This window comes from Cydia strobilella, chromosome 12 (genome assembly GCF_947568885.1).
Source record: "Cydia strobilella chromosome 12, ilCydStro3.1, whole genome shotgun sequence".
In the NCBI taxonomy this organism is placed as follows: Eukaryota; Metazoa; Arthropoda; class Insecta; order Lepidoptera; family Tortricidae; genus Cydia; species Cydia strobilella.
Window position 1 is genome coordinate 8,462,489 of NC_086052.1, and position 23,519 is coordinate 8,486,007.

Below are 23,519 nucleotides of genomic sequence, written 5' to 3' on the forward strand. Positions count from 1 at the left end.
GGACACGAAAATTAAGGCCGCGTCGCCCGATAATCTGCAAGTAGATACACGTATCGTATTAACCGATGGAATACCGAAAGTTCTAGGGTAAACAAAATCCCTTAAATTCAAATTATCGTTAGGGATTACAAGTTTAAATCGCTTCTATGTGTATGGGCATGAACAAACTTGTGCTTTGGAGACGCGTGGGTGTGAGTAAATCACCCTTAGTGTGTACATCATTTACGAGTCCAAAAATGCTACTTTCCCGCTTCCTCTTGCGAGTTGTAATAAGTGTATTTGTGTGTGAGTCGGAGCGTACAGATGAGCTCGCGAGCTCGATGCGGCTGTGTGCGTGGACGGTCCGGGCCGTTGTAGCCCCCGCCAGTAGCAAGCCGCACGTAGCGGCACCGAGACGCGCTACGCCGTAGCAAAGACGATCGCACATTGTGTTCCGCCTACGCTATCGGACAATAGCGCCGGCGGCGGCGACGATTCGTGGCGTTTTGTTATTTTTTGTTAGATGTGAATAAAAGGGACCCTTTGTGAATGTCACTCATAAAAAGCGTAGACGGTACGCTAAAAGATGACGTCCTTTGTTCACGAAACAGACAGTTTTGTACAGACTTAATTTTTGAACATTGATGTATTAATCATACAAATGACTGGACGGCTCTGAGCGGGATGTCGTACTCGTAAAGTTGCGGTGTGTTAAATGAACGAATATCTGGCGTGTTGTAATCCATGTGACGTTTGCGTGTGTCAGTGGCCGTAATAATTAACAGACGATTGAATTGCGAGTGCCAACATGGAATTTCTGTCTCCACTAATTCAGTTTCGAGTGTGAGGTAACTAATTTATTACAGCTCGCTTTAAATACATTAATTTATTGTAATTGCTTTCTGTTACAGTACGTATGTTTCAAATTACAGGTTACAAATAGGTCCCTTTGATGTACATCACGGGTAGAAAATCAATATACATGAATAAATAAGTAGTATTTTACATTTGTTAGATTTGGTCAACAAAATGAATAAATAATGTAACTTTAAAGTATCCTAGTAGGTACAGCTTTGTTCCCAAACTTTTTCAGAACTTTACTTAAGTAAGTACCTAAACTAAATCTACCTATACTTACAGCTTTTTTATAATAATTAATTTAATTATGGACACACACATATATTTATACTCGTATGTATATATAGCTTAGGTGACTAAGTCATAAGGCTTTCGGCGTCCAATCCGGAGGTTGGAGATTCAAACCCCGGTTAGTACCATTATTTCTCGGAGTTTACGGTTATGAGATATCGAAGTTGCTTCTCGGTGAAAGAAAACATCACAAGGATACCTACATAGATAATCGAAGAAAATCAAAAGTCCCAAACTCGCAAAAAGCTATCGTAAGGAGTAACTGACAAGCTCCCATATGCAATGCGAAGACGCATGTGCTTGGCAGTATAATAAGTTATATGTGTATCTATATACATATAACTTATTATACTGTAATAGGATTTGTATATATATAGGGTTAAGATGATGACGGTGGTGATGGATGGTGATGAAATAGATCATTAGTTTAATAATCATTACCTATTTAACTGACATTTTAAAAAAGGTTTTAAATTGAACAAGTATGGGAACAAATCAAATTATTTTATTAAATATTTTGATTTGTGTTTAAGTAGTCACACTACTATATATAAATTAAAAACTGTAATAGATATCATATATTAAAGAAAAAGTGACGAAGCCCTCCAGTGGTGAAGGCCGGATTCGAACCGGCGTCTTTAGCTATCGCGGCTAACGCCATGAACCCCTAGGCCACCCCGCCACGGCGGTGCCCGTCCGAATTTCTCGACTATATGCCATCTTAGTAAGACTAGGCGTCTTTGACCAGCTCTAAGGACAAGCAGTGCGCGCTTGCACCTCCTAAACGAACTCCTTACGGATTTACGTTGTAGCGAGAGAGACTGGTGCTGCCATCTATGAACAAGTTTGGGAACAAATCAAATTATTCCGTATTCCGCAATGTTGCATACAAATTCCATTATTTGTCGAGTTCCAAACTTTTTAAAAGTTAAAGTGGCCATATCAAATGAAGGCATAGGTCCATTAAAGAGCCACACAGATGATTAGTACTTATTATTATAATGTTGGTACCGCGACTATTTAGGTGTCTCAAATAGGTTGGCGTATTTTCAGCAGAAAAATACACCTCTATTTTTAATTAAAAAAAATAAAAGGCGGCAAAGCAAATCTTTTCTGTGAAAATATATACATAAGAGCGTTGCTTCTGTAAATTTTTTATATTATATTTGTTATTATTGCGCCATTTTTGAGAAAAGCACTATATATGACTCGGCTGGAAGGCTACTTGCTGGCTTCGGATTCAATTAAACGGACTCCTAAGGTCGTCCGTTTAAAACGAATCCTCAGCCAGCAAGTAGCTACTTCCGAGCCTCGACAATAATGTACTATTAATATTACAGGCGCAATAAAATAAAATGGTTACAGGCGGTTCAACAAAAAATGTTTCAACCTGGGGACAACCCCAGTCTACCCTACCATGATCTCGTTTCCAAAGTAACACTTACTGTACTAGTACTGTTGGCTTATCAATATATAATAACTGTCAGCGTTTTTTAGCTATACTGGCATACTGGTACAGATAGAAAAAAGGATATTAGTATCAATTAACCGTAATAAAATCAAATCCACAATCATATTCTGCATATAGTGGCGACCAAACTACATCGCGTATGCGCGTTTGAATGCACATTAAAACTTTTCTCGCAATTTTGTATTTTTAATAAAGTAAGTAGGTATGTTGAAAAACTGTGATCCAAGCGGGATTCGAACCCGCAATTTGGCATTTGGTAACAAATCGTCACTACTTTGAAAAAATATCGTATCTCTACTTAAAGTTAAAATGCAGTAACTGTATCCATCCCATATATAGTTACCACATAATTATTTGATTGACAGAACAATATACGAGTTTATTTCAAAGTAGTTACGAAATGAGCTTCAGGCATCCTGCTATACCAACCTAATTAAGGATGACTCACGTTAGACCGGGCCGTGTCCGGACCGGAGCTTCCGGCGCTTCGTTTTCTATGGAAATCATCACGTGATCACCTGTCATGTCATAGAAAAGTTAGGGCCGGAAGCTCCGGACCGGACACGGCCCGGTCTAATGTGAGTCATCCTTTACTTGTCATAATATTTTAAGTCATTAATGAGAAACTTTAATTTCAGATTTCTGCTATAAAAAAATCAGTTTCTAACTCATTTCCAAGAATAAAATTCTAAAAATCACGTTGAAGGTTATTTTACTTCATAATCTGCATTCAGTTTACATCAATCTGATCGAAAAGTAATGCCAATTCACTCTGATTATCACTGCGTATTACTTGCTTACAAGAGGCAGATTGTGGTTAAACAATTAGTTATTGATGTCATTAGGCATCTCACTCGCACCAGTAAGTGCGAACGGCATGCCTAATGACACCACTTTAACTCTATTTCGCGCGTACCATTCAGCGTGAACGATCGACAAGTTCGTAAAAACAAGATAAAGCCTTACTTAAATGAAATTCGGTCTCCTAGTTTTGCACTGATGAATCCAAATGCCAATATAAATTCTAATCTACTATCGATAAATCAAATTTATGTCACGGCTAAGTATTTTGTCATGATTCCAATTATTATGTTTTGTAGTTACGTAAATATAAATCTTTGTTGACTCTCAAAAAAGCATTTCTTTTCTTATCTGTCTAAAAAATCCGCCTACAAATAAAACTGCCACGTATTCCATTGTACCATCTATTCGTCGAAGTAAATTCATGCTGTTTGTCTTACCTTGTTTGACTAGGGCAGATTTAAATGTGACTGTCTGACCTTTAGCCCTTTAAGTCCTTGACGGGTCAAAGATTGCTTCTTGGCTGATGTGGAGACGAGGGAACGAATTCAAATAAAGTTTAAGCTCTATTGTTAGAGAAAAGCTTTAAATGAAGTTTACAATGTAATTTGGACCAACAGTCTATATACAAAATTGGGGAAGCAAGAAAAATCTATTATGATTTTCACATGAGTAAAAAATCGTTTTGCTTTTTAATATTACCATCTTAAGAACACCCTTGGGAGAGGTGGCCCCTAGGTGTGGAATGTACGTCGGTGATAAGTGTAAAATACCTAAAAACAACACAAATTAAAACCCAACATCGGACAAGGCACAAACGGTGTATATAGATTGGCTGAAGTTAGGCTTAATAAATAGATTATAATCATTTTAAATATTCACTTAAGCATATGGATTCTGTGGTTGTTCTGAAACTATAAGAAGCGGACTTAATAGGGCCGATATGTACAACAGTCCTGTAAAATAATAAAGAAAAAAAAAACAAATTAAATGATTATTTGTATAGATAAATAGATACCTCTATGAGGTGTATATATAAATGCTAGCTTTGTGCTTTTGCTTTACAATTAGTATAGGTACTTTCTATTTCATAAACAGCAGTTACCGTAGTCTATGGATTCTCGTACGTCCAAAGGTTTCGTAGCCACTTAGCCGATCCTTTGAAAATTTATTTGTTTTAAGAAGAACCCTATACTATATTCTTAGGACTACGAGCAGAGTGTGGAATGAGTTACCTCCTGAAGAATTTCTTTACACTAAAACAAGAAGCGGGTATTCAGGGTTCTCAAGGGTCGGATACGCTTAAGTAGCTCCTCTGATGTTGCTTATGTCCGACGACGGTGACCGCTTTCCATCAAGCGGCTCGTCCGCTCTTTTGCTGACTATCACACAAATAATAGAAAAAACATAGTAGCGCCTACCCCTAATATAGTATATATATACATAGATTATATAGGTAGGCGTACTTACACGGCAGGCGCACTTCCCCGTTAGGGGGCGAAGAGCGCCTGCCGTGTAAGTGCGCCTACCGCTATATAACTACATAGACTAAATTAAAGGTAGGCGCACTTACACGGCAGGCGCACTTTGCCCCTTAACCTTATAAGATGTCACACCAAAATGAAACTGATGTGACTGACTTTTGACACTTACAGATCAGTATCAGTGTCATATCGGTGTAACATCTTATATTAAGCATTGTTTGAATGGGGCCAATAAACTACTATGTTCCAATATTGTTTTACTATGATAAAAAAAAACGAAAACTATAATTAAATTTTGGTTTTGGTAAAAGGCGAATTATTATTAAGTTTAAGAAAATATTTTAATACTTTTGACATAGCATTTTTACGTCGTTAAATTTTATTTTTTATTATTATTGAGAAACAAACAGTCATTCATTAACATTAATCAGTAGATTAAGCAGCAGTAAATAGACCTATAGTTTCCTTACATTACATATCAAAAATATGTGCGAGCAATTGTCTACATGATGTTCAAGTGATTAATACGTTACAGCAGAAGTTTTAGTGTTGGAGTTTCAATATTTATTTTCCCGGTTTCAAATTCATTTCTAATGCGCCCTTCTTCGTATTTTGAAGGCAGAAAACGTCGTTTCATCTCCATATTCAACAGAGTAGCACAGTTTCGCGACGAAATTGGTATTAAGTAGTTTTGTTTTACAATATGTTCCTGTACTATCACTGGCTAAATAATTAAGAGGCCTCGACTACGCCAAACGCTACTACAATCGCGCATAACCCGTGTCCTTGGTATGTATATGGGCAATTAGTAACCATATGCAGTAACAAATCTAGCAACGGTGCAAAATTACCTGGCTACGTTCCCATTATGCTGCCAACTTGGGCTGGGTATAGACGTGCAAAGGTAAAGTTTTTCAACGTGTGTGGGAGAGTATTACGGGTAGTTGGACAAGTATTCCGTTATGCTTGAGCATAATTAATTAGATACTAGTAAATAGTTGTGTTTGATATAATGGTAAATTTAATTATACTCAACCGATTACAATATTTTCTGGATGAATCGTTATAATCTTGACAGGTTAACGGTAAGGCTATCAGTAAAATGATAGGTCTCTGCTTCATATAAAAGTCAATTCATAACTGTCAATTCCATTACAGTCAAAACAAACATAGGTATAAACGTAAAAATAATACTAAACTTTTGGTAAGAAAATGAATCCGCTTTATTATCATTCTCACAATTTTTATACATAAATCGAAAACGGAGTCTTCTATTATTCAAGTATAAGAGAGTATCCTTACCAAATACAAATGATATTATTTTGGCAAACGGTCAGATATTTAGGGATTCACGTATCAAGATACGTCATCACGAACACGCCTGCATGCCATTTTTGAAAAATCTGCCATCACAAATTTAGCTAAAATAATTAAATACTCTAGTTGTAATTATTTTTTCATTCTTCAAGATAATTAAGAAATAAGTATAACATTTGAAACCTTCGCGCTTTGAACACATATTAAATCACATTTACAATCGGATCTACCGCGAATTTATTTTGTTACCTTTATTTAAGAAAAAAGTAACTTATTAATATCTATTTACAAACGATACAACTATTGAAGCGACGAAACTAATTTTTTAGTACATTAAGATAATGAGAGTTAATGTGCAAGAGAAGTAGATGACATACTAAACTTGCGACTTGACGGAAAGTTGTGCTCGTCTCGCTGGTTGTTTCACTGCTAGGCAAAGTTTCATTAAAGGTGCTTATTTGTGTCATGTCAAGGATACAAACCTATAATGGAAGCCATAAAAAGCACCAAAACAGTTTGTCAGACCGCGTATTACTAATTATTTATTTATTTATTTAATCTTTATTGCACAAAACAAAAAAACCTTACAGTACAAAAGGCGGACTTAATGCCATAAGGCATTCTCTACCAGTCAACCTTAAGGCTAAGCAGAGAGATTGTGGGCAGTGCTACAAATACAACAGCAAAAATAAAATAAAAATTACATATAACCACATATATACAAATATAAAATACATATTTTATATATGTAATATATATATTAATAACGACGAGACTCATTATGAAGCTAATAAAAATACACTAAGAAACTTTCATTCCGCTAGCAAAGAAAGCACGTAAGGATTTTTTGAATATGTTTTTATTTTAAACTGATTACTTTATTAGTAAAAGGTCGTGTTAAATAGGGTATAAGATATTTATCTTCACGATTTCGGTATCGGACGTCAGCTGTTGATTTGATAGGAACTATGATATCACTACAGCTGAGTTCTCTGTGTCACTTGATAAATTCGTGAACCTACCTACTTATAGCAGTGAAACTGCTCTCTTACAGAGACAGATATATTCCACGATAGTATGGGTGTTTTCGTGAGACGTGTTGGGCTGTGTCTTGGCAATTGTAACGCAACATAGGTGGGCAATTAATTTTAATTTGATTTGATTTATACATGTGTAATTTTAATATGATTGATTTATATAAACTTGATAATTTTAGGAATAAGGTTTAATGTGCAATTTGAATTATTTATAATGTAATTTAATAATATGACTGAGTACAATTGGTAGTTTAAGAAATGATTTAAATTATAGTTTGACATGTAAATTAATATAATGTAATTTAATAATATGATTTATTGTAGTATGTAAGTGCTTTGGTTTGGAACTGTAAACTTGCATATTTGGAAAATAAATAATCAAATTACAACTTACATGGCATAGGACAGCAATAATAAAGTATACTTTCCTTCAAGTTCTGATGGCGATCACTTGCGCAACAAACAGCCTAATAAGCTAATTAGTCTGGCTTAGTTTATATGTATACCGTACAATCTCGCTAATCCGGTACTAATGCTGATACACGAGCGCCTGATTAGTGGAAAATTCGGATTACTGGAATTTAGAGCAAATATCCATATATATATATTTTAATGTTTTTAAGTATTTCGTATATAAGTATTTAATCGTTACCTATCTGGTTTTTAACAATTTATAAAAAGAAGGCAGTGTGAAAATTTAACAGTAGAAACTAAACTTGGGCATGTACTTATAATGATTAGTTCCACGCCTGTGCGATCCGGATCATTGGGTGTACCGGACCATCTAAGTGCCGGATTATATCGAGTTCACTGATATTGAGTTACCTTAGCTTAAGACGATAATGATCATAATTTAAGTATATTAATAAATCTAAAATATCATAGTAGGACAATAACCACTGAAAACTGTATGTACAACATGACAGGTCTGCTGTTCCTATTTTTATTCCAAGTACCTACTAATCAACATTTACTATCGTTTCAAATACGGTGGCGCGTCAATCATTTTATAAAGGTAAAACGAAAGCACAAAAACCCAACATAGCCTACAACTACAGGTTGACAAAATAAGCCTTTCACACATACTTTCATAAAAACCGTGGATAAACAAAGCGAGTACAAGCTACACGGGCTATGACATTTCCCCCACAATGGCACGCGTCAAACAATGAGGCCAGTCGATCGCAGTATCCCCGGTTTCGCAAACAGCGACACGTATGCGGGGCCTAAATGCTCTTTGTGTTTTGGTTGGATTAACGTTTTTTCTTTTAGGAAAATTGTATTTCATTCTTAATTTTTTTTTCATTTATTCTTAAATATATTTTTCGTAAAACTATAACTACCCACCTACATAAAATTTCCACGCATTTTCTTTCCTAAACATGGTGACGTCCCTCTTTCGACTTTTCGCAATTATAATTTGTCAGTAGTGTTTTTTTTTCTACTGTTACCATTAATTATTATTAATCGTGAGAAAAACTAATACGGCTACTAACGCTATTTAAGGCTGGTGGAACTAAATAAATAAAGTAACGCCGTGGTTACGGCTCGGCGCGGCGCTCTGTGCTCATATCGTTAGTATTAAATAATTACAGTACCGACGTTATAAGTATAACGTAATTTGAAAAATAAACTTAGGTATATGTATATACTAAGAATCTAATATCTAAGATCAAACTCAGGCCAATTAAAACGTACATTGTAATATCTAAATGATATCATTTTGTTATCATTCGCTCATGCGTCTCGCTCGCGCAAATACAACAAGTACGAGCAAAATGACATCATTTCGATTTAAAAATGTACGACAAATAATAGCTAAACACTAACCGCATCGCCGCAAAATATGGAGTACAACCGATCGATTCACCTGGCACAAAAGTCTGTTGGCTCTACGACTTGGCAAGCTAAGTTATGGCCAACGTTCTGTAAGATTTGTGAGGACACGACGGAAACCTCTTTGAACCTTCTCCTGACACATTGATGTCATTGACCCTTCTTCCAAGCATGATATTAGAGTTACAGCGAATATGTTACCTTTTACGACTTGTATATTTAGGTGGGTTTAGCTATATGTCTATTGGACGGCCTCCATTCTTAGTCTGTCGTGACCTTGCCTACCAATAGCTGCAGGGCCTAAACGCGATTAGGGTACGAATATTTGTTTTTGAATTATGGATGGATATAAGTTGTTTCATGTTCATAGGTATGTATTTATCCATTTAGGTGTATTCTATCGTTTCCAACTAATATGCATAGTACAAGTTTGTCTTAGTTTGAAATTATAAAACTCCTTTACAATTAATGGAATTATTTCTCTCTCTTTGATTTTGCTAATAGCAAGTAAGTATATGAAAATAAGCGGAAATGTATTACTAAAAACTATAACAATACCTGTATAATTCATTTAAATACTTTTTTACCTTTGTTATGATAACAGTAATTGAAAACTGGTACACAATAAATGTTACAATTCAAACTGTTTGCGGCAACGGGCTGCGGAATATCAATATCTGTATTTGTATACAAAACGTATTGGTTTCCGCATGATTCGTTTATATTTTTACGTATGTGTCTCCCTATTTATTTTACTAGCGCTGCGCTGCCTGTGTTTATAATACCGAATATCGATCACCAATATATATAACATTCCTAACATACTAAAAAGTCATAGGTAGGTACACTCAGCGTCAAATACTCTTTAGCAGTCATAGTGGCCAAATAGTTCTGTACACCATACTAAATATATGGTGTACCGAACTATTTGACTACTTTGGTTGCTACGAAGTATTTGACGCTGAGTGTACAGTTAAAGAATTGAATTTCAATACCATTTTGTACCTTTTCACAGTGACAATATGAAAGTCGTTGGGACCTCATACTGTTTGAGGTTTTAAGTACTTATTTAACGGCTTGTATGATATAAATAATAAATAAATTTATTTGTAGATTAAATAAATAAATATTATAGGACATTCTTACACAGATTGACTAAGTCCCACGGTAAGCCCAAGGAGGCTTGTGTTATGGGTACTCAGACAACGATATATATAATATATAAATACTTAAATACATAGAAAACACCCATGACTCGGGAACAAATATCTGTGCTCATCACACAAATAAATGCCCTTACCGGGATTCGAACCCAGGACCATCGGCTTCACAGGCAGGGTAACTACCCACTAGGCCAGACCGGTCGTCAAAAATATATTTAATGTTTAAATATTTTTTATATACGCAGATGCGGATTAAGAGGCCGGTGTCGATTTTAGTCGCAAAAATGTAAAATTGATAGATTTAGTCGGTGAAATTGTACACCTTTTGTTACCTAATTGAAATAACAAGTACTGGTTTCTATTAGCACGTCTTCTTATCTTACCTTTTATCAGATCAATTTTTTGAAAACAGACTCACTAAATTAGTAATGTTGGCTTTTCTGATGGACGTTTAGGTAAACGCGCGTAAAGCACTGATTTTGTTGCTCTTATTTGTAAATGTCGTAAAGTTTGGACTGCTAAACATGGTAATTTTGTATTACACTTATCCTGTACTTGACGTTTGTCAGACTACATTTTTATTATTATGACTTTGAAGTAGTGTAAATGAAAGTTAGACTAAATCAATTTTCTCCAGAAATTACTTCAAAACAAGTGACAATTTCTCTGAAAATCGACTTAATTTCAACATAATTTTGATACTTAAACAATCTACAACATTTGCTGAAACTATTCTTATACATCAATTTGTATAATTTACCACCATACATTTTTGATGAATTTTTAAAAACTACCCCTTCTTTTCATATATTACCGGTGACGCACGCTCGCGACCTCATTATTAAAAGGCAAGATGAGAAGACGTGCTAATAGAAACCAATACTTGTTATTTAGATATTACGTAACAAAACGTGTATAATTTCAAGGACTAAATCTATCAATTTTAAATTTTTGCTCCAAAATCAACTACGGCCTCTTAATACAAAAAAATAGGTTTAATGAACAACTAAAAATTTACTTGCTGTCAAACATTTTAAGATTAGATTAGATTAGATGATTTATTTCATGAAAGACAATTTACATAATAAGTTTGCATTAATGTCAAAAATATAAGAATTTCTATCATGATCGTCAAAATAAAAATAAAAATGAAAATAATAACAATACTGATGAAAATAAAATTATAATTATAAGTGTTAAAAGAAAAGTTTCATAATCTATCGTCCTCTTGTATATCAATTAAGTTTAAAGACTAAGTTACTAGACGTTTTCGATATAACCACATTATATTAAGATCTTTTGGAATTTATTATCTTGCCAAGACAAAAACTAAGAAACTGGTGAGATAAATAGTGTGACATCGCGAGACATCGTTAAAAATGAATGCATCTAAACACGTCGTTGCTCTGCAGATATGAGGACGTGGTCAAAGATAGGTAAGGTAAGGTGGGGAAACTGAGGTAAGAGAAATACTTGTAGGGAAAATTAACGGTTAAAGAGTAATTAAATATATTAAAAACTAAATTAAATAATAATACTAAAAATAAAATTAATGCATAAATCAAATTAACTTTAAAAAATAACTTTGCTCATAGGTACGGTTTCTCTTGCCCCGAACAAAATAAAGTATGTTTATCTTACTCCACCTGACCTTATTATTTTTTAAACTAAACCAATAATGCAGTGAATGTTAACGGCCAGACATAAATCTGGGAAAACAAATTTAATACAGGTACACTAGAAACATTATGGGAATAATATCGCATTCACGTGCAAGGAACATTATGAAAATAACACTATCTCCAGGCAAGTAGCGTCGCGTTGCCTCGTGGTGGGTAATGCGGGATATTGTTACGTCGCGAGCAAAAGCTAAAGAAATGGAATTGTACCATAAAAATGTGCTTAAAAATACAGTTTGGAAACGTGATGGGTATTGAGAGTTTAAAGCGCAACGGGAATTTTCAGGTAAATTATAAGGATAAACCATAACTGAAAAAGCGATAAGTCAGGATAAGTTAGGTACATTGTACTTACAGGCGCTAAATGAAAAACGTTAGCAAATTTTTTTTAAAATAATTTTCAAGAAAACTTAAATCTACAATAATTTAACTAAAACAAAACGTACAATCAAAATATTCTACTTCAGCTTTGATAAATACATAAACGCAACCGTTTGTTGAAATTCTCAAAAATATGCCGGTGTAATTTTTGTCAACGTGTTTTTGGGCCACCGTGTAGGTCTCCCAAGCATTAAACGATTTTTTATTATCTTTACTTTTAGACACTTACGTGTATTGTAAGTCTCTTTTCATACCTCATGCTCTGAAAGAGGGTCATTGTTGTTCTAAAAAGTTCCAAACTACCTTGGCAAAAATGAGTGTCTTTCATTCCTTGGTTAACAATCTAATACTATTTCTATTATGTGAAAATGACGTCCACTTTGTTCTGTAAACTGTCCTTTCATTGTATATCCAATAAAATGCTAGGAAATATGACCCGATATCAATAAAGAGAGAATTTTATTTGCTTATCCAGCAACAAATTAGGTACTATATTTTATTGTACAAATAAAAATACAATAATCGTAAATTAATAAGCGTCACAAGTTCAAACCACGTTCAAGCCCTAAAGTTGGACATTTTATTTCTACAAAAAAAAACCGGCTAAGTGCGAGTCGGACTCGCGCATGAAGGGTTCCGTACCATTACGCAAAAACGGCAAAAAAATCAATATTGTTGTATGAGAGCCTTACTTAAATATTAATTTTATTCTGTTTTTAGTACTTTTAGGGTTCCGTACCTCAAAAGGAAAAAATGGAACCCGTATAGGATCACTCGTGCGTCTGTCTGTCTGTCTGTCTGTCCGTCTGTCACAGCCTATTTTCTCGGAAACTACTGGACGAACTAAGTTGAAATTTGGTATTTATATGTAAGTTTGTGACCCAAAGACGGACTGTAACGTAAACAAATTAATTTTAAACATGGGAGCCACTTTTGGGGGGTAAATTAGAAAATTAAAAAAAAAAGTATCAAACTATATCGTATTACATATCGAATGAAAGAGCTCATTGTGAGAATTTCAAATATATATTTTTTTATAATTTTAGGATAAACAGTTTAGAAGTTCATGAAATAAAACTATGAAAACGGATTATATCGCGTATATTGAATTTATAATTCATCCCGACGTTTCGAACTCTTTACAGCGTTCGTGGTCAACGGGTGACTGAGGAAAAATTACAAAATGCAAAAATACCCACATACTAAAATAATGAACAATCATAGACTACAAACTTTAAGGCTGGTTGTCCATGCAAAATCGGTTCATAAGGCTAGTTATACACTATAATTATTTTTCAAGTAAAGATATATATTATATACGCGATAAAAAACTATGCCGGCTCCAACCCTACACCACGGACCCGAGAAGATTTAATTCCCTCCTAAATTGTAGGAGGGTATCCCAATATGGGACCGGCAACAAACTCGGCGGGACACATCTTTTCAAAACATCAGAATGTCCAGCATCATCCAACACTACGGTCTCACAGTCTATGTCTCGCTTGCTCCTTTATCAGGTGGACTACAGGATCCCAAGCTGGTGGTAGAGAAAAGCCATCTTCCCTATTAAAGTTTGGATATTTCTTAATCTCAATGGCCTCGCGCAGCATTCTGGGTATGTAACGCTTCTCCTTGGCAAGAACCAGAGGCTTATCAAACTTGATTGAGTGATTGGCTTTATCCATGACATGCTCACAGACAGCAGACCTAGGTCGACGGTGCTTGACATCAGCTATGTGTTCCTTCACCCGAGTGGAAATGCTCCGTTTCGTCTGCCCGACATATGATAGGCCACACTCACAGTCCAGCCTGTACACTCCTGCAGTCTGTAGAGGGGTATTGCATTTTACAGGCCTCAGGAATTGTGACATCTTCTTCATTGGCTTGAAATATGTTTTTATAGAAGCACGCTTCAAGATGTGGCTGATCCTGTCCGTGACCCCCCTGACAAAAGGCAGAATGGCAGGCCTGCGCTCAACTGTGGGGATCTTAATGTGGGACCTCTGGTTGATCCGCGGTATCCTGAGCTCGTTTGCCTGGAGCGCGCGCCTGGCATGCTGGAGCTCCGCGGCCAGATGCTGGTCATCACATATCCTCTGGGCTCTCTGAAACAAAGATTTGCCTACTGTAACAAGTTGACTGGGATGGTGATGCGATTTGCCATTTAAGTACCTATCAGTATGAGTAGGTTTCCTATACACAGTGCGACCTAGGGTGTTATCAGGATTTCTTTTTACCAATACATCTAAGAAGGGGAGAGAACAGTCTTTTTCCAACTCCATAGTAAATTTTATTTTGCTATGGATGGAATTTAGGTGATCCAAGAAAGTTGAAACACTACTTTTTGGAAGTATAGTAAAAGTGTCATCTACGTATCTTTTAAATATCTTCGGTCGCACAGGAGCCAATGAGAGTGCCCTCTCCTCGAAGTCCTCCATAAAGATGTCAGCGACTACTGGAGACACCGGAGACCCCATGGCCACGCCGTCGACTTGAAGGTAGAATTCACCATTCCATAGCAAGTAGCCAGATGTAAGGCAATGTTCCAACAGCTTAGCATATTCCTCTGACATGTTCTGCTCACATAACCTCTTCTTGACAATTTCAATGCAGTCTTGTACCGGTAGGCTTGTAAATAGCGACTGGACGTCAAAACTGACCATGATCTCATCATCAGTCAATGTTAGGTCTTTAATCTCACCGATGAAATGGTAAGAATCCTTTGTATGCGTGCTAGTGTTACCACGTAATGCTGAGAGGTTTGGAATGGTTGGTTTGGGATGGGTTTTATCGCGTATATAATATATATCTTTACTTGAAAAATAATTATAGTGTATAACTAGCCTTATGAACCGATTTTGCATGTACAACCAGCCTTAAAGTTTGTAGTCTATGATTGTTCATTATTTTAGTATGTGGGTATTTTTGCATTTTGTAATTTTTCCTCAGTCACCCGTTGACCACGAACGCTGTAAAGAGTTCGAAACGTCGGGATGAATTATAAATTCAATATACGCGATATAATCCGTTTTCATAGTTTTATTTCATGAGTAACTATCGCGGTAACCGAAGACAATAGTTTAGAAGTTATTCACGAAAATAGGCAAAAAATGAGCATTCCCCCCCTTTATCTCCGAAACTACTGGGGCTAAAATTTTGAAGAAAATACACAAAATAGATCTTTACCTGTAGATCACAAGAAAACCTATTAGAAATATGCAGTAAAGCGTGAGTCGGCTTTATTATTTAGTTTTTGATCCAACCCCTACGGGTAAAAAATACATTGTTTAATTTGTATAATGGTACGGAACCCTTGGAACGCGAGTCCGACTCGCACTTGGCCGGTTTTTTGTTATAGTGGCAACAGAAATACATCATCTGTGAAAATTTCAACTGTCTAGCCATCACGGTTCATGAGATACAGCCTGGTGACGGACAGACAGCGGAGTTTTTAGTAATAGGGTCCCGTTTTTACCCTTTGGGTACGGAACCCTAAAAATGCCTTATGTAAATATATGATGTGAATCCAGTCCGTTCACAATTTTTTATAATGAGATGACAAAAACTTCCTAAAAACTTCCTAGTTACGAGTATAAAATGTACAACATTCGAAATTCAGTTACAACTACACAAGGCGCATTATTATATCCTATAACCGCGAGAGTCCCGGTGTTGAGTCTGAACTTGAGACATTGTCGTGGCACTCGCTACAGTCGCTACCGAACGCCCAGGAAATTGAATTGAGCCGCCAAAGACGCCTGTCCTTGTTTGTAAATGTGTTTTGTTGGAACCTTGTTCACGCAAGTTTGTGGCAACTTTATCAAATTCAAAATTGTGTCAGTGGCATTTTAACTTGAAAAATATATGCTTTTAAACATTAAAAGTTAAAAAAACAGTGATAGAGTCTAATAATTAATAATAATATTTAACAATAACGTATGCCGCATGCATCCGGATAGGTGGGCTAGTATAGCCACCAAGTGGACGCCGCAAAATAAGCGCGGACGTGGCAGGCCCAGACGGAGATGCCGGGACGACTTAGACACCATCACTAATAACTGACCGGAAAAAGCTCAACAACGGGAGTTATGGAAATCAAGGGGAGAGGCCTTGGCCCAGCAGTGGGACACTACAGGCTATTAAAAAAAAACAATAAGTACATGGGCTAAACACAAAAAGCACATGTATTCGCCCTAAACAACCGCTAAAGATGTAATATGGCAGTCAAGTTACAACCTGTCATTCTGTTAAAGAGGTCCCTTAATATACTCTTATAAATAGTGATTATTCATTATTAATTTAAACTCGTCTACGGCGAAGTAAACGGAGGATAATTCGCTTATTATCCTCGATATTCATACAATGTTTTTATGAAATACTCATTAATAACATACTAGCGACCCGCCCAGGCTTCGCACAGGTAGTTCAACTAATTTACACCAAACTTTTACAAATTATACATATAAACCTTCCCCTTGAATCACTATCTATTTTTTTTAAAACCCATCTAAATCCGTTGCGTAATTTTAAAGATCTAAGCATACATAGGGAAAAACATTCAGACAGCGGAAAGCGACTTTGCTTTATACTATGTAGTGATATCTAATGGGTACAAATAAAAATATGTTTTGCCTTACTATATATTCGGTACGTGGCCAGAATTACATAAACGTACACTATAGTAACCGTTTATGTAAAGAATGTTAATAATTTTTTTTACAGAAGTTCGTAGCCGAACAGACGTATCAGAAACGAACCATACCAGCATCTGTTTCAAGCATTTTTATGGCTACACATAAATCTGTAAAGTCGAAATTGAATTCAGGTAGCACACGAAGAACGTTAAGGTAATATGAATGCATCATGTGATGTTTTGCAGTAGTTGCGAGTTTCGTGTTTTTGCGAGAAAAAGTGTGAATGAAAACGAAAGCACTACACACACTGTTTAAATGACATTTTCGGATTTGGCTCCTGGTGCAGATTCATTCATTATTTTGCATACATTCATTCATACCTAATTCATTTCTGAACAAAATAAAATCGTCATAATATATAGGTACTAATTCCAGATTAATACTGTAACTAAAGACACTACCTATATTTTAACTCTTAGAATGTGTCTAAATTAAAATAATAATTCACAATTATTTTTGTTTTTAAAACATTTAACACAAATAAGAATATGCGATTTTAACTCTTAAAATCATCTTTTAACTTAATAATTCGCAATATTTTGGTCTGAAATCATTTCATACAAATATCCAACGGTTTTAACTTTTAAATCGGAAATAAGTGATTGAATTCATATACAATGTATGCGTGTAATTAGCACTCCCTGTTTAATCAGAGGGATCGAGGGGTAAAGGCGACGACATACTAACGGGGGAAATCAGAATTATGTAATTTTCTCGAACACACCTTTACCCGCTAATATAATAACTGGTTACGTTAACAGAGTTTATCCACAGATTAATAAATAGTTACTACGTAACAGATACATCATTCCCATTCAAAAGCGAAAATACCTACGCTATAATAGCCTACAAAATCTTAATAATAATACCTGCTGCTCAGGACGAGAAGAAATATACCATAAGTACGCGCACAAAGAGTCGAGACTGCCTTGCTCGCCGTGCGAGCCACGTGCCAACGCGTCATCGTAAGAATGCGCTAGGGTTGTACCATAGAGTAACTTATACTAGAGCGGTACTGTCATAGTAAATTTTGTAACCCCAGTAAATTCACTGCCATCTGTCGACACACTTTAAAACTAAAAGTGAAGATTTATAAAAATACGATAGAATGTATTTAAATATAGATAAATGATTTTTTTTATTTGCATTAATTATTTTTATGATTTTGACCCATGTTCTTTCACTGATATGCGTTAAAATTGTTAAATAACAAACGAAACCGTCAACGCCATCTATACGACTGTAGGCCAAAACTAGTAGCGCCCTCTGAACGAGAATCAAATTTTCTTGATTTTCGAGGCACGTTTTTTCCTTAGACTGTATCCATCTATTACGGAGTTATATCTATCTTTGGTTGTACTGTTACTTATGTTATTATTGTAATAAAACGAATGTTGCGAATCAACCATATTTTTCATTAGTCAATCAAATATTTAAAAACAACACTTATAATACCTGACTCAAAAAACTCCTTAATTTACGATTTACCTACTTATGTTCAAAGAAATAAATGATGACAAAATTCATAAAGATAGATTTAAAATACTACTCACCTTTCTTCGTCTCTCGGAAATGAAAAAAAAACGACAAATTTTCCTTTGTTTTTTGACTTTTACACCCATCTACTGCACAATAATTACGTGGTTTCGGCATTTCGAAGCGTAGGCGCGGGAAACGTGCCGTGCGAGCGCTCAGGCGGGCGTTCGGCGGCCCTCTGTCGGTTGCATCGTCGACGATACGCCGAGCGGTAGGCATATAGCGCGTGGCTTTGAGCGAGTGAAGGAGGCCTGGTTTATCTACATACATATCATAAACCCTCTATGATGCCTTCAAAATCCGTAAATAATGGCCAACATTAAGATAAACTGTTTTGTTACAGCAAATTTTTTATCTGTGAAAATGTTATTATTGCTAAATAATAACATCGATTTCGATAATATTATTTCTTTCAAATTTCGAACATCTCTGAAAAACAAAGAAATTTGTTTAACCTCTATTCTAATATCAGTCGAGATGACGTTTTATTCGAAATGAAATGTCAATTGCATACAATTTTGACAAATCTCGCTTGTTAGTTGGTATCGAACGATATGGCAATCGACCCCTACTCTAGTTTGTCTCTAATAAAAAAAGAAACTACGGATGCGTCACATGCGTGAAAAAAGTTTTCTTTGCCGCCATTTGACGTGCAGTTTATCTCTTAATTAGTTTGTAAGTAAAAAAATAATTTATTTTGTTGTTTTTAAAGTAACTAGCAAAAGTTTCGTGTAAAATGTGAGATAAAGATATTTGAGAGACGCCACCTCATATCCGCGAATTCCGCCAGAGAGCAACTATGCCCTAATGTCGGCTGTAATATGAGGTTAGTAAATATGTATATCATAGAAAGTTTAAAATATGTGTGTTGATAAAGCAGTGTATGTAACTGTACATAATTAGGGATTAAAATTCGAGTGTGGGTTGACTCACTTCGTTCGTTTCATAATAAAATCATTATGTAGCAGTCACATAAACTACTATTACGTCACACTTCTCCTTACGGAAAACGACTTGATCATATTTATCACATTTAAATAATCGGTGTCATTTGTTGGACGAAATACTTATTTTAGATTAAGTACTAAATGTAATTTGACATATTTCTAAGACAATTTTTTTGGATAAAAACTAAATAGGCTTTTATATATTAAAAGATTGTTATTTCTGCCTTAAGTGTTAGCTGATAAAAATTTATCTCTGAACTATAAAATTAATATGTGAAAATATAATATATAAATTATATAATATGTACATATTTATAAATACAGCCCAAGTTTTTCTTCTGGGGAAGGTAAGATGGCCAATTTTTCGTAAAAACTAGAGCCCATGCCAAATTTTATGATTATTTGCCGAGAGGGCCCTTGGCTTTATGGCAAAAAAGTCGGGACAACGCTGGAAAGATGATGATAATGATATGTATAATACATATTCTATCATCCAGTTACCCATAACATAAGAATTTCATTTCATTTCATAACGTAAAAATAAAATTGGTTTTAGCGAAACCGTTCCAACGCCGGATAACCATCTAAGTAATAAAATTACCGGTATCCTACACCGGGGTTATTAATAAAGATATAATTCCCCTGGTAACGAGTGTGAATACCCATTCCATGTGGCAATTAAATCGCTTCAAACGGTACTGTGTCCGTCGAGATTTGCATACAGATGTGATTATTGTCAAAATGGCTTTGTGCTAAAACGACATGTGTGTTAAAAAACGGGCCTGTAAGGTCTCTTGGGTCCTCCAAGTCTGCTCGTTTTCTATTGGATGGATTTTGTTGGGGGTTTCTTATATTAAATATTAGAATTTGTGCCTGATGTGCTCGTTCAATTGTGAAAATACATTTTTAGGAATAAGTTTAAATAAATTTGAAAAGTTAAAAAACAGACACACGGACTTCAGAAAATTGTTTAAAAACAGTGTTATATGTCATTTAAATTGAATTACAACTATAGTTGGCATGGCAATTAGTCTATAGGTAGACGTAAAATACGTCATTGGCAAGTTCCATTTTGGTCTTCATCGGCAGATCTACTTAGCGCTATGTAAATGCAAAATGCTTGATTTATAAATGAAAATACAAGAACCGCTATAAGCATGCTTATAAGATTTGTCGAATTCCCTTTATTTCCTGAAACCCATCATAAGAACTGGATTTTGACAAAAATGGAACCAAACTGGAAGTATATACTTTAATAAACCGGCCAAGTGCGAGTCAGACTCGCGCACGAAGCGTTCCGTACCATTACGCTCAAAAACGGCAAAAAATCACGTTTGTTGTATGGGAGCCCCACTTAAATATTTATTTCATTCTGTTTTTAGTATTTGTTGTTATAGCGGCAACAGAAATACATATTACCTAATGTCAATGCGGAGAAGACTTACCTTATTTAAAATAAAGTTTGACTGGATAAAACTAGGGTATTATATGAGTCTGGGATAAACAACATGACATGACCCTATGGGGTAATAGATATTATACTTTACGATGTTGTTATAATAAATTGGCAAAATAAGGTAAACTTACGTTAAAAAAAAGGTTTCTGCTATACCAGTATATGTAAGTAAGTGTCGTACGTATATAAATATAAAAGTTATAGTGAGTAGAGCGGACTTGCCTGATAAACGGTTTTCTCCGCATTGACCTTATACTATATTTGACATGACAACTGTTTTATTTAGGAATATATGAATAAATGAAAATCGGTTCAGAAATGATTAGTTTCGAGGTAAAAAAACATTATTTACAATCTAACTGCAAAGCCCCTCCTATTATTTTGAAATATTAAAATCAGATAAAATAAAAACAAAAAAAGTAAAACTTAAAACTCCTTATTCACTGTTTATTCCCCAGATAAGCTAGGCAAGACAGAGCGATAAATCTTATGCTGTGGGCGATAAAATAGCAATTTATTGTAAGAAAATTATTTAATCTGTGCCTTGCCTCTATGGCGGAGTAGCTCCCTAAAGTAGGCAACGATTATTAATGGTGTTTAAGCTTAAACAATATGCAGTTTTATACGTACTAAATATTCATTAAAGTTTTTACATAGTGTAACAGTTGCATGTAGTCACTGTGTAACTATGACATGAAAAGTAAGCTTTCATAACATGGTAGCACGAACTTTGCTAATAAATGACCCCTCTGCGGGTTCGCGTTAATAGAAATCCTAAATCATCCAGAACCTCGTCTTTTGTTAAACTTACATACAATTTGTACAGTGATCGCCCAAAAAAATAATTTATGGTTGTTCGCCGAGGGGGCATCTTTTAATTCCCCACCGTCACCACATGTTGGTTACAGTTTTTCAAAAGGCCCCTTCTATTTACTCCATAATTAAAACGTTGGGTGGTCTTTATAGCCGGCCGGCAAAATACGCTGTTGTGTTTTGTACACGGTGCGTTTTAAAAGAAAAATATTTATTTTAGCCTTTTACGATTTGTCTGAACGAATAATGTACCTAACAATATGAGAGAAAAGTGATTTAAAACTAAGCTTATGGTTTTATTAAATCTTACACATTGCGTAATATATTTGTTATAGCGGCTTAAAAAGGTATAACGATTTCGATTCCTACAGCTCGCAATATGGAAAATAATAGAAATTTAGAATTATCTGGTATTCAAGACTTTCATAAATCGAGGTTTTTTTTCTGTTATAGTAATTATAACTTTTTCCGAAAGTCACAGTGTCAATCATAGGTAGGCAATAAATAACAATAAAAAAATATGTTTCTATTTCTATATAAGAAAATATTCTGTATTATATTATAAAGATAAATGTAGCGCCTTCTTACCTTTCATATACAAAATATACCCTTTTATGTTTCAATAAAACAGTCATTATCATTATCCTATACTACGCATAATATATTATTATAAACGGCTTGCTAAAATACACGCCATAGCCAAGGGGCGAAACGCCTTATTAATTAAAAAGTTGCATTCAAAGGGGCTTATCGATCAACTGACCGTAGGCCCCTATTAATGGACACCCTTCACCATCACTGCGCCCAATTGGGGAGGACGGGAGTAAAATCTTTTATTTGAATTTTAAACAGAACGTTAATCCCCCAACTGTGCAATTACACGGTATTGATTTTTATTTGATGCTACATTAATTTATAGGGGATTAATTCTTTTGTTTGGTGTTTTGATTTTCTATTTAAACAATTTTATCCCTCCTGCTGTTTTTGAATTAATTTCGCTTATCTCACTGGATTTAGAATTTAATTAAATTTTCTTTAAAGTTAAATTTAAAAAAATGAATAACGTCTGGAATGAAAACGCTGTGCGAATCTTATGATTTTGAGCTGGTTAGTAAATCTAAGTATAACATAAATGTTATGTTCAGGAAGGAGTTTAAAATATGTACTATCAAACTTACTTATCCAAATTGAATCTAACGCGTTTGGCAACCGGCACCGAAGTAGTCTGTTTTTCACAGCGTACAAGTAAAATATAACGTAGCGCAACGTATGTCGGCACGCGTCGATATTGCATTTCTACGTAAGCACTCCTCTCGGATATTGACGCTGATGCTGAGAAGATATTCTCGTGATAGCTTCATGCAAAATATGCTTGTTTTGTTTTCAAATCTGTCGGATCCGAATTTCAAATATACCTCGAGACTATTATAATAGTTATACTTTAGCTAGTGAATTCATGTCCAGGTTACTTGCGATGTTATATTTTTAACTTATTGGCGAGTTTACACAATCGCGCTCAGTCTATTTTAATTACAATAATTACTTTTTGATGAATATTAATTTAGTTTGAAATTTTAACGCTTAGAATTTTTACTCAAGTTCACTTGTAATTGATTCGCAAAATACTTCAATATAAATAGATATCTCGACACGAGATTTATGAGATATAATTTGTGTTTACTTTGCTTTTATTAAAATGTAAAAAAATATACATTTCAAACAAACCCATCGATTCCGCAAAGTTTTAGTTGTCAACTGTTACTTAATCTGGGGACT

The 23,519-nt window shown here is 35.0% G+C and overlaps 1 protein-coding gene across 1 annotated transcript in view; it reads left to right on the forward strand.

Moving 5' to 3' along the window:
• The first annotated feature begins 261 nt into the window (after nt 1–261).
• LOC134746030 (uncharacterized) overlaps nt 262–23,519 on the forward strand; it is a 69,963-nt gene continuing 46,705 nt past the window's right edge. Inside the window, exon 1 of the mRNA XM_063680239.1 lies at nt 262–827. The gene's annotated coding sequence lies outside the window, so the exon portion shown is untranslated. The remainder of the gene's footprint in view (nt 828–23,519) is intronic.